Raw genomic sequence first — 14,252 nt, forward strand, 5'->3', positions numbered from 1 at the left:
TCCCATCGCACCTACTGAAAAGAGTAGGGATCTTTTATTTATACACAAAAGAACTCTTATTTACAACATAGTTACATATTTACAAATATTTAGACATTTACAAATATATACATATATATATAATATATATATATATATATATATATATATATATATATATATATATATATATATATATATATATATATATATATATATTACAAATATTCATAATTACCTTTACAATCATACTAAATTTTCATCCCTTTTAGATCCCGCCATCTGATTTTACTTAATATTGTTGCTAAAATCCATTTACCATTAAACATAATTTAATTTATTCTTTCATTCCATATAAGCCATATGATATAAATAACTTTTAATTTATTCTTTTGACATATTCTTTATTCTGTACTTATAATATCCATATTTATTTTATCCTTTTTTATATCTTCATAAAAATATTCCTGATATATTTTCCCCATAACCTTTTTAGTTTTACATTTCAAAAACACATGTTCTGTAGTTTCTTCTTTTTGACAATGCAAACATAATCTAGCACTTTTCTTTTCATATGGCATATTTCCTTTTACCAGTAATTTATCTATTACAAATCTCCACAAAAATATTGACATTCTACCATCTGATTACTCCATTTGCTTCTTATTTTTATAGCTTTAATTTCTTTGTCTGTTAGATTTTCCCATGATTTTACATAGTAATGTTTCATCATTACATTCTTATTTCTATATCATCAATTTTTATTTTTCACAAAATATTTTTCTGGCTAAGATTTTATTTCTTCACTTGTATACTTTATTACCATATCCCAAAATTATATTTATACAATTTTACTATTAATCTCTTATCATTTTAATTTATCCACTTTAACGTTTTGCACAAATTTAATGAAGTAGCATATACCACTGGGTTAATTAACCCTAAACCACCTTCCTTTTTATTTACCTACAAAACTCCTCTTTTTACTGGGTTTAATCTAGAACCCCATATAAATGAAAATAATTGTCTGCAATAATTCCTTTTGAAATACTGTTGGCAACATAAATACACTTACTAAGTATGCTATTTTCCCATCAGTACTGAATTTATCAAATAAGCCTTCTTCTGAATAATTTATATGTTCTCTAGAAAAGGCAGGTTTGTTTTATTTCTTCTACTGTATTTTTTTCCAACTGAATTTTGCTTACATCTATTCCCAAAATTTATACCTAACACAGAAATTTAATTAATTGTAAAATATATACCCTCTATCTTTACTATATTACCTAAACCTTTAATTTTCTCTTTATTTAAAGCCATCCCTATCACCTCTAGACACCGATTTGTGCAAATTATTTCTTCTTTTATCCATATTTTGTTTTGTTTTTTTTTCGCAATTATTGTAATGTCATCTGCATATGTTAACAGAACTGGAATTCTTAATCCTTCAGGCATTCTACACCCCACCTCCTTCATTTTGTAATGTATTTAATTTACTATCACATTCATAATAGTGACCTACATTAGGTCTGGCAGAACATAACTAAACTTTTTGTCTTCTGTGTATGTATCCACTGTATAACATTATACACCTCTAGCGAGACTCACAATATTGTTAATCAATCCTTAATAAGTCATGAGATAAAATCATAAAGCAACAGAAGTCTATACATCTATTCAGCATTGTGTTTCTGTTTGTAAAATGCAGTCGGTGTTACCTACCATACCATCATCTTACTCTGTTACCAACCCAACTACACTTGTTTGATATAGCTGTAATCTACTCAGTTAAGGCTGAATACTACAGTGTGAAGTATTTTTAACATTTTTGTATATACACCAAGGGTTTGAATAGAAAAGTAGTACCTCTCAGTGCAAGCCTTATGCTTTTTGGTTTGTTGTCCAACTACTCATCTCTGCACCTTGGAAACGGTGTCAGGGTGATGCTATTTATATTGTATTCCTGATGTATTGTTGCATTTTGCTGAAGATATTTCTGCTGTAAAGTAATTAAGTTACTGTTTGCTGCATCTCATCATAGAGTGACTTGTGAATAATTTTTTTCATTATCTGCATGAATATTATGTCACTGTATTGCTGTTTAGCTCCTTCTCTTTCTACCATTTTATCTCATCTACCCGGACTCACCACCTTTTCTTTCTGTATACTCCACCTGTACTCAGACCTTTTTTAGACTATTTTCCTACTTTTCTTCCTGTTCTATTTCTCTTTACACTCGCTGCTCACTACATTACATTTACCTTCTTTCTCTCCCTTTTTCAGCTCGCTCAGGTCCATCTGTATCTCGGGTGCTCCCTATACCTTCAATAAAGTGGCCATGCTAATCTGCTCTCCTCAAAGGAAGACATTTAAATACTTTACCAACTGATTTCCCTCATTAGCATGCATGTGTTATATATTTTATTTTAAAAGTGTTCCTTCTAGCTACTCATGGTGTGCACACTAGCAGCCTACAGTGTCCTTCTTTTCTCTTCCTACTGTCTCCCTGTTAGCTACCCACCTTCCTGTTTAAAGACGCTCTCTCTAATTTTATTGTTTTTTTCTTTTTTTAAATATTTTATAGGTTCACCACTAGGAGGTGCGACATACCTTCTCTCTTCATTGATACCTGGCAATATTGTAATTTCTAGTCCCCTGCAGCCCCATGGACTGAAATAGGTTTCTTGTAATTTTGTTTCATTTTGTTATTGTAAATACTATATTGGAGCTTTTCTCCCCAAGCCTCCATTGAAAATGGGCTCATCTCTGCCCAATGGACTTTCCCAGTTAATAAACTGCAAATATCTCTTTACTCATTTCCCACCTTTCTAGAACTAGTAGAGTCCAGTTTTTCAGATATTGCTGAATTCTGGGCTGTTTGTAAGTTTCTGTGTTGCCCAGACCTTTCTAAGATAGAGGGAAGCTTATCTGTTCATCAGTGAGAGTGGTGAGCTTTGAAGCAGCCTATCTGTCGCTGGAGGAGTGGTTTCAGCTCAGAATCTGTAGTTTTATTGGGCATTTTGGGTTATTTCTATCCCTTTCATCTTTCTGTTTAAAAACCCATGTTTGTGCGGTTTTGCACATCGTGCAGCGATGTTTAACTAAAGTTAAACTATTCCCAGTGCCAGAAAGTCTGCTCTTCAGATTTTCCCTTAAAACTAGCCATTTTTTTCTAGTTTTAGCACTCAAAACTGTTTCTCTTCCCTTGAACTAGCCAGGTTTTTCTAGTTTTAGCACTCAAAACTGTTTCCTTGTGCTCAGCATTTGTCCAAATTTCGTTGAAAGCACTAAATAATCTACAAATTACTGGAGCACTCAACTTTCCTCACTTATCAAGAGGAAATCAGTTCCTAGTACTTAAATTAATAAGCACTAACCAGGCATGTTCAAGGGTCAGCTCCTGGTGTTTTCTCCTGTATACCTGATGAATCTGGGCATCTTGGGGCAATGCAGCAATTGCCTAATGTACACAGACAACCCTCTCCTCCTACCACCCAACACTACAACCTGTGAGAGATGCACTTATATAGCCAAACTGGAAGCAAAGCTCTCTTCACCCAAGACTGGACTAGACAGTCAAGAGGAGAAGGTTAACACCACACCGCACTCAACACATAGTCCATCAAAACCTGCATCACCCAAACCCACACATAGTAACACAAAACACATACCTACATTCACAGAGGCTCTCAATAAGAATTTGCCCAAACAACAGAGACCTCCAAAGCTGAAACGTAAGCGACCACCACCCCCAACACTACCCGAACAACACATAGCCCACAAAATCAGTGTGTCACTCAACCTCAGCCCATAAGGCAAAACAATGTACCCAACACACTAGTCATAGGTGACTCTATAGTCAGGCACATTGACGTCCTTCTCACCAGGCTAAAGAAGGAGAAAGGTTATGTCAGCTGCTTGTCAGGTACCATGATCCACAGTTGAAAGGCAGAAGGAATGCATGATGAGAGTCCTGTCCCTACCTCGATCCTGCTAAGGGCATCGAATACCCGGCAATCTTCATCAGGGTAAAGTTCATCCCAAACCCACCAAAATCCACAATGGTCTGGCTTGCTGGCTGGAGCTGGAGTGGCTGAGACAGGCTGGCGCCATGGTCCACAGGGCTCGCCATGTCAGACTCACTGCCACAAGCTGGGAGTCCCAGGGGCCCACTCTCCTGGGCCTCATTTGGCATCGGCTTTTCTTTTACAGGTACACACACACAGGAGGTTGAAGGAGACAATGTTGATGCAGATGACTGCACGTCTGACAAACATAAAAGACAGACTGATACAGATATCCTTCAGAAGGGTCTCTCACAGAAGCGCCATAACTGGTGCCAAATGCCTGCCCCTAAAGTTAAATGCCAACAAGAAAACTACCCCTAGCTGGCAAAAAAATAGTAGGCCACCTGCTAAAACAGAAGTTATCCAGGACGCAGGGGAGAAGGTTGTATCAGGGACCTGGGGACAGGTTGATAGTAGTCTGTCATAGACAGAGAGAAGACCCAGTTACAACCTTATCATGAAGGGATTCTCATCTAGATCAAGGGAGGTCATAGGTCATAGTCTCCTAGACTCATCAGAGGTCTTTACTCATCACTCATCAGACCAATGATTGAGTAATGGTGACACCCCACTTGCAGCAGCTGATGAGGCCACAAGCACTCCTCACCAAAAGGATAAAGGGTCTCAAAAAAGTGTCCTCGAAAATCTGACTGAAAAAGAACTCCAGCCTATTCACTCAGCTCTATTGCTCAGCACAGAGGTGACCTTGCCTATACAAGGCCAAGGCCATGTCAAACCCAGATTTGATGAATATGCTTCACCTCAAAAAAATCTAGAAAATCTAGATCCATCAGGCGGGAGAGCGGAGACTTAAACCTGCTATACGTGCTGGAGGGGAGGGTGCTGGAGGGATGATCATCACCCTATGCTCCCTATGCTGTGGGAACAACATGTGAGGCAGAGTGAGGGCACCCCTCGCTGGCCTTTGTCAAGAAATCTTGAGATCGCAGATATACCCTAGATATACCTCAGGATGTGTCAGTCACTCGATAGAGACAGAGGACAAGAAAATAATGGGGTTAGTTTCCCCAAAGGGGGGGTGGCCTAAGCCAACAAAAACGAGCTAGGGGCTTGTAAAAATGCCCTCGGGCAGATAGCCTAGTATGAACCTATGAACCTATGAACCTATATAATGCATGCACTCAGGTCACTCCACAACAAGTACAAGTATGACTCTGTCATTGTCCATGTTGGAGTGAATGACCTGAGACATACCTCCCTGGACTACATGAAAAGAGACAGGGATGAGCTCTCTGACCATGTGAGCCAGGCAGGTATGACACTAGCCCTGAGTAGCACCCTGCCATCAGCCAGAATGATACCACAGTATAAGGACAAAATGATTGACTTCAACAATTGGCTAAGCTTCTGGTGTCATACCAAAGGGATCCAATATCTGTCTGCCTGGTACGACATGATCAACAGGCCACGATGCTTTGCTAGAGATGGCCTGCACCTCTTGCTGCTGGGTTTCCGGATACTGGCTAAGGCTCTTGCCACCCCTATAGTGCCTTTTTTAGGCAAGTTTCAAATGTCAAATGCACAACCATAGTAGATATAAACAAGTGAAATCTAAGGGTAATGCTACTCAATGCTAGAAGTCTAAACTTCAAAATGAACTCACCCGAGGCTGTACTTAAGATGGAGAACATTGACATCTGTGCAATGACAGAGACCTGGTTTAAGGCTCCAGAGAGCACCCCTGCATTACCAGGCTACAATTCTTACCACACCTTTCGGCCACCTAACCTGGACCAAAATACTAAAGGATGAGGCATGTCCATATTCATAAAGGATATCCACACCTCCAGGCTAGTTGCTCAACATAATGCATCCAAAATTATCCAAGTACAATTAACACTGGGCAAGACTGCAATTCAGGTCGTAGCATGTCACAGATCCCCTGCCATGCCCCAGGATGCCCACTCCATGTTTCTCAATATACTGGACATTATTAAGGTACAGCCCAATACCCCAATTTTGGGAGATTTCAACTACCCCTCCATCAACTGGGAAAACTACTCATGTACTAACTCATTTACCCAACGTTTTCTGGAATTCTTCAGTTCCAATGCCCTGGACCAGCTTGTTCATACCCCTATCTGGGGTAGCAACATCCTGGATCTGGTCATTACCAATATGGGTAACAGATGCTCCACCCAGAGGTCAACTCCTTGCTAGTCAGGTCCGACCACAATCTAATCACCCTAGAGATCCATATCCCGCCCCCTCCCATTTAAGGAAACCACTGTAAAAAACTTCTCCAAAGGCAGCTTCATGCTTCTTAAGTCAGAAGTGACAAACTTCACTACACTCACACAGATGGAAAATAGAGGCATGACTTCTGAATCATATACAAATGCACTGTATAAGCACATACATGAGTGCATGGAATGTGCCATCCCCAACAGAACCAAGACACTATCCTCCAAAAAAAGGAAGCCAATCTGGTGGCCCCCTGCCATAAACCAACTCTACAACAGAAGGAAGAAACTGTTGCAAAAAAAGAGTAAAATCCCATGATTGCAGGAGCTCCCTGGTCAGCCTCAGCAAGAAGCTGAGATCCCTCATAAAATCCTCCAAAGCTAGTTATGAAAATAAAATCACCATGGATTCTAAAGACAACCACAAAGCTTTCTACAGCTATGTCAAGAATCTCAATGGCAACACTCAGATCTACTCTGAACTACAGCACAGTGGCACTACATTTACCGAACCAACTGATATTGCCAACATCCTGGCAGACAGGTTCAGTGCTCTCTTTATCCCTCCTCACCCCCCAAAGACCTCATCCTCTTACCGGATGATTACAAAGCTCCTGAAATCATGGCTGCACAGGTAAAGACTGCACTCTCCAAAGCCAAGAACACAGCATCCATGGGACCGGACAACATCTCAGGCTGCGTTATACATGAACTACAGAACGAACTGGCACCCCACCTGAGTACCATGTTCAACCATAGCCTCACTTCAGGCTTTGTGTCTATGGAATGGCACACAGTGATGGTTATCCCACTCCACAAAGGGGGTGCCACCAGTGACCCCGGGAACTACCGCCCCATTAGCCTGATGAGACTGGTCTGCAAGGCCATGGAACGCATCATCCTAGAGCTTATAAACAAAGACATTGGTAACCTCCAATCTCTGGACCCCACTCAGCTTGGGTTTGTAAAAAGTAGATCATGCCTCCTAAACCTGATTGACTTCTTCGAAACAGTCACCAGCGCCGTAGACAAAGGTAAGGTGGTGCACACAGCCTATCTTGACCTCGCCAAGGCTTTCAATACCATCCCCTACTCTGGTATTACAGATAAACTCACTGAACTAGGCATAAATCCCTATGTCACAAGATGGGTGGCCAACTGGCTCACTAACAGAACCCACACAGTGAAAGTAGCCAAATCCAAATCCGACTTCAGACCTGTGACAAGCCGAGTACCACAGGGTTCAGTCCTGGGTCCTCTCCTGTTTGGTATCTACTACTCTGAAGTCCAGGCTAATACAGCTGGTCTCTGGCTAATGAAATTCACAGATGACTGCAAACTAGGAGCCGTAATTGATTTGCCTAAGGATGTTGACATTCTACAAAGAGGCCTCACTGAGACTTATGCTTGGTGTCAAAGTCATGGCCTAAAGCTCAATGCCAAGAAGTGCATTGTCATCCCCTTTGGGCAAAACACTGTAGCCATGAACTACCACATAGGCAGTGCCCTTCTAAACACCTTAAGTGTGATAAGAGACCTTGGGACACAGGTGGACAGTAGTCTCTCCTTTGATAATCATGTTGCCACAGTAGTCAGGAAATCCTTCTACATGGCACACTTCATCACAAAGGGGTTCTCCTCCAGAAAAGACAGGTCATTGTTCCTCTCTGCTCATCTCTCATCAGACCCATTATAGAGTACAATGCCCCATTTGGCATGTAGCTCACAAGACATCTGCAACAGCTAGAAAGGCCACAGAAATACCTCACTAAGAGGATTACCAGCCTCAAACAGATGCCATATGCTGACCATCTCAGAAAACTCCAGCTCTACTCCGTGGCATATCACCTACTCCTAGGCAACCTCTGCCTAATATACAAAGCCATGTCTAACCCAGATCGATCTGATGGACATGCTACACTTAAAGGAAATCCCAATCTCTCTGAGCCACATGCTCCAGGCACCTAAACATTGTCACCACAATAAACAGGACATGCTGGGGGGATAGATTCCTGTTCAAGAGACTTCCCTTGCTCTGGAACAGGTCACCATTCATGTCAAGCAAAGCTCCTCATTAGCCCTCTTTAAGAGAAATCTTGACAATTGGATGGGAAACAGGAAATTCACCCTGGGGATTACTGCTGTGGCTGTGCTTGACAGGGGCACAGGAAAATAATTTTCTTAGGTGGCAAAAGCCAGAGAACCTCATTTGGGTAGGCTTGTATAGGCCCTAGGGCCGATAGCCTAGTACATACCTATGAACCTATGAAGAAAAAATAAATAACTAATGCAAAGAGTATACAACTCATTGGACACCCCTGTCTTATTTCACTCTTCATATGTACTCTTGGCTTAACTAGCCATTTACAAATATTTTTACTTTATTATTACTATATGCTGACATACATAATTTCCTAACGTTCTCACTTACATTATATTCTTTCATTATTACCCATAACATTTCATATTCATTTGTATCAAATGCCTTAAAGGTCTCCTATCATGATTTTCATTTCTTTATTCTATTTAGAATATCCCCACAATTTCTCTATCATTAAAAATTCTTGATAGCCCTTCCCTTTTACACTATATACATATATATATATATATATATATATATATATATATATATATATATATACACTATCTTCCATAATATTTTCTATTTTAGTTTCAAATCTCTTTTGTATTATTTTCATAAAATTCTTATAACCATTATTATTCAATGCTATAGTCTCCAGTTTTTTAATTGTCTTCTATCTTCCTTCTTCCATATGAATTTAAGTATTCAACTATATAATTCTTTATACATAACACATTAGTTTAACCATTCATTCAAAAGAGTTTAATTTTGTTGTCAGTACTGTAAATTTTTATGCATTTCATACTCTAGTCCATCTGGTACTGCAGTGAATCTGTATTTAATTGTCCTAATACTTTATCTACCTCATTTAAAGAAATATTCTTTTCCAACTCTTTGTTCTCTTTTCTGTTCACTTTTTTACTTTCCATGTTTTTTCACTACCTTCTTTTTTAAAATATTTCTTGAACATATTGCACTATATTATACTATACATAATATTTTCCTTCGTTTTTTTTTCTATTTCTTCTTTTACATTCTTTGTTTCTGTTATTGCACTACCATCTTCCTTTATTAATCTACTCAAGTAACTCAATACTTCTCTTTTTCCTTGTAAAAATATCCTTGCTTGTATAAAACATCTTGTATTTTTCTTGATTTTTTTCATATAATTCTTTTTCTTTATCAAAATACTTTCTGCCATGTTCTAAATCTTCTAATGCATTGTTATATATTCTTTTATATTTTTATTTATCTACTTTTCTCACATAATATTGCTATTGTAAAAAAACATTTTTTTATATTTTCCTTAAAAATATCATCCACAATTCAGACCAATTTTTATAAAATATTCTTGTGCTAATATGCTCTTTCCACAACTGTATTATTAATCTTTTCCTTGTTCATTCTATGCTTTCTCACTTATCCTTTTTTATTCCTTTGTCCATTTTATATATGCCTTGTTTTCCTGTATCTCAAGCGATATTGCAAGATGATCAGAAAATCCTGTTTCAACTACCCCCCTTCTCCTATTACTAAACCTTCTGATACTAAAGAATAATCTATTTTGGTTCTATACATGTCCCTTTTGTAGGTCCATGATTTTTTGTCTCAAATTTTTAACTCACTGCAACTTTTAGTATATAATTTCCTTTCTTTTTACTCTTGTTTCTTAAATTACAATTAAAGTCTGTGGTTATTATAATACTCATATTTCTCACTGCATAGTCTAAAATCTGATGAAATAAGTTTCCCTTTCTTTACAGATAGTATAAGCATATAATGTTATAATTCTATATACTTGTTCTTTGCATTTTAAATCTACAATAGTCATTCTTCCCATGTTTGCTAAAGTTATATCTAATATCATTACTATATTTCTGAAGAATACAGCTATTCCAGATCATTGCTCATTTCCCAAATTCCAGATGTTTTTCCTTCAACATAGTTTCTCTGTTTGTAGTATTTCTTCATTTGTTAAAAACAATTGGTCTTTTAATATAATTACATCTACATCACATGTACTACACCACTTCAAAATCCATATTCTTCTTTCTGTATTCTTAACACTATTCATATTTGCAAAAAGCACTCTAAAATTTTCATTTTCCCTTTTTCCATAGATTCACGGTTTCATAAGGTCATAACTAACTGCTGGGCTAGCTGTCTTAATAGGCCATTCTAAGCCTAGCCAATTTCCCTCCCAAAAGTGAGAATCAGACACTGTACCTTATATATGTGAGTTAAAGACCTTAACCATTATACCACCCTCCATACATTAACTGCATGTATTATTTTTCATCCATTTACTTTCTTTTTTCTTTTGTACTTATCCCTTTTTGTATTTTCTCCATAATGTCTCAGAGGAAATGTCTCCTTCATTTTTTGTCTCACTCTGCACCACCATTTCTTTAATTAAATCATCCCATAACCCTCCCGGCTAGAGGGTTATAATTATACATCCATCATTTGCCGACTCATCTCTATCAAACAGATTTCTTTGAAATATCTCCTTAGAATCCTTAGCTCTCGATATTTGCTTTGTCCTCCATTTACCCTCATTAATCCATTATTTTCTTCTCTCTCTATCTGCTTCTCTATTTCTCTGGGCCACCTCTGTGCCTGAAATTGAAACAGGAAGTGTTCTTGCAGAATGGGTTCCACTCACAACAATGATGATTAGGGGAAGTTCCCTGATACCCTGGCCAAATTTCCCCTAGTAGTGGTATAAATACCACATTGGGTTTCCCATGTACTTATCCCTTTAACTTTTCTTTTTCTGTCTTTTACCCTTTTACCAATAGATTTTTTTTATTTTATTACCTTCCAATTTATGTCTTCTTCATTTATTTCAGAGCCTTCTTATATGTACCCTTTATTTTTTCTCATCTATTTTTTGTCTATTTCTACTACTTCTAAAATGTATCATCTTTGTTTATTTTCTTCTTTCTTTTTCTTTTTCTTTACTCATATTTTCATTTTTGCAATCCATAAATGCTTGATTTTGGTATATTTATAACATTTCAATTCACATATTTTGCATCATGACCCATTTCCCCATAAATATAACATATTTTTTTTATCACAGTTACTTATCAAATGTTCTTTTCTTTCACAAAAAAAGCACATTTTTGGTTGTCCCCAGTTTTGTTTTACAACACCGTTATTCCTCTCCACATTCATCATGCTTGCTACATGTATATTTTTTTCTCTTTCTATTTTAAATCACTATTACGATCCCATCCACCTGTCCATAACCCCTTTATCATAAACCTTTGCAATGTCCAGTACTTCTTTACATTAAGTTTTCAAATATTCTTTGAAAGTCTCTATTTCTACCTCTTTTCAAAATTGTACATGGATTTTTTTGTTTCCCTGTTAAATGTTTGTATCACATAAAGATTACATGGGCTACAGTCCTTCTTCTTTATTTTATTCATATTCTCCAAGAAATTTTTCCATTGGAAAAACATTCTCAAATATAGTGTCATAAAATGTGTCTTTGTTAATAAGAATAAATGCTGAAGGGGCCACGGTGATGCAGCGGTTAGCATTGTCACCTCACAGCAAGAGGTTCTCCGTTTCGATTTTTGGCTGGAGTGCCTTCTGTGCAGAGTCTGCATGTCCTCCCCACAGTCGAATGAATTTAAAGACATGCAGGTAGGTACGTGCATGTGTGGGTGTGCCTTCCTTGAAGGTTGGGTGCTGGGCTGGCAACTCAACACTGTAAAAATTCACTGCCAGTCATTAGTGGATCGGAATTCCACTGTGGAGACCCCTAACCAAGAAAATCTGAAAGACCTTGTGCTTTTACGCCCAAATTAGCTATTAAATTGTTCCACACTTCATGCCTGTCCATTTCTTTGTCTTCTTTACCTTGAATCCTTACTATGTACTTTTGTATTTCATTTTCTTCTGCCTTCTTTTCTGCTACTCCCCTTTTGCCTTCTTTTCCTTTCTCTGCATATGTTTTCTTTTCCATCTCACCACTATTCCTAAGGACTGTCTACATTCTCCATAAAGTCCCAGAGGAAATGTCTCCTTCATTTTTTGTCTCACTCTGCACCACCATTTCTTTAATCAAATCATCCCATAACCCTCCCAAATGGAGGGTTGTAATTATACATCCATCATTTGCCGACTCATCTCTATCAAACAGGTTTCTTTGAAACATCTCCTTAGAATCCTTAGCTCTTGATATTTGCTTTCTCCTCCATTTCCCTCATTAATCCATTATTTTCTTCTCTCTCTGTCTGCCTCCCTATTTCTCTGGGACACCTCTGTGCCTGAAATTGAAACAGAAAGTGCTCCTGCAAAATGTGTTGCACTCACAACAACAATGGTTAGGGGAAGTTCCGTGATGCCCTGGCCAAATTTCCCCTAGTAGTAGTATAAATGCCACATTGGGTTTCCCCTGAAAAGAGGTTACTAGTTTAGTGGGACTAACCTAGTCAACAAAGGATAAATAAATAAATACATTTATATATTTATTAAAATTTATGATATATCAATGCCCACAAACATTAGGGGCTGCTACTGCCCCTCCTGCATCCCCGACAGTACGAAACAAAAGTCATTTAAAGGAGTACCGCACCCACAGACTCAAAAAGCATGTTTAAAACATCATGGCATGATGTTTCCTACACTTTAACAGCACTCTGGGATTATTTACAGGATTTTAAATATTTTTATATGTAATTCCAGACTCTGACTACCTGGAGGCTGGCATATTGACGTGGTTTGGATAAATCAAGTTGCCATCCAGTATCCCAGAAATCATTGTTTGGCTCAAAAATGTTACCTCATGCAGGCCTCCGTTTGCCTAAAGTTCCTGTCATTTCATAGATGTTGCATGCATACAAAGTACTGAGTAAAATAGAACAGTCTAAGTGACATTCCCTGCTGCTGGATGACTACTTAAAACAGAAACAGTGCAAATGCCACAGAACACACTCAAAGTGCTGTTTACTGCTGCCTTTTTTTCTAATTTAGTTTAAATGGCACTAATTTGTGAGACAATGAATTCCAGTCAATTTACTTCTCCCCTCCCCTATAACACTTAGCTTCCCTAGCTGTCAAAGTCCTGAGGGTAATTTGACCTGGTAATTCCATTGATTGGCAGATCTCAGCAGGGTGCTTGACTCATGTAATTTAATCTTTGCTCTAGCATTTCCTTTGTTAGAGAGGACATTTTTTTGCTGCACTATAGCCATGGCCTTACTTGACTGCAATCACATCCAGTAAGGTCTTGCACCAAGGAGCTAAAGAATAAAACATTTATACTATTAACCAGTTTAGATCTTTATTAATTTAAGTGCTAAGGTACCACTTCATGCTTCCACCTTGTTAAAATCTGAGATTTACATGTGCAACGTGTGTTGGCATGCAGTGTTTGCCTTCATATGTTTTTACTCCACTGGTTGATTTGCAAAAAAACCCTTTTGCAGTGTCCCTGGATTTGTCATTGTACATACAAACCACATTTCTATATTTTCCCCTTCCTTTTTTTTGTGTCCAGAAGTCACTTATAACAAAGTAACATTTTTAATGATTTTTTTTAAATAAAGGACATCAAGGTTAACTTACCTTAAATCAGATAATGGATGCCACTGCAAAGAATCACTGTTAAAATATTTGTGCATGGACAAAATCCCTTACTAAATCTATTTGCCAGCCTCCAGTTCAATTGGTGCTATGGCTTTAATATACTGGTGTGTTTGCTCATGCCTTCCAAATATCTCCACCATTACATACCAGTTTTGCAGTGTAGTAACCACCCAACATGCCCATATACCTTTAGCCATCAATATGCAGCTACTCCTGTTCATGTGAGTATGTGAATTCATTTTCAGACTTAAGGTGTGGAAGCTGCACTGAATAATTCTAGGTGCTTGTTCAGGTTTCACATGGTGCTTGCTTAGA

Source organism: Protopterus annectens, chromosome 5.part1 (genome assembly GCF_019279795.1).
Source record: "Protopterus annectens isolate FY-2018-M chromosome 5.part1, PAN1.0, whole genome shotgun sequence".
Classification (NCBI taxonomy): Eukaryota; Metazoa; Chordata; order Ceratodontiformes; family Protopteridae; genus Protopterus; species Protopterus annectens.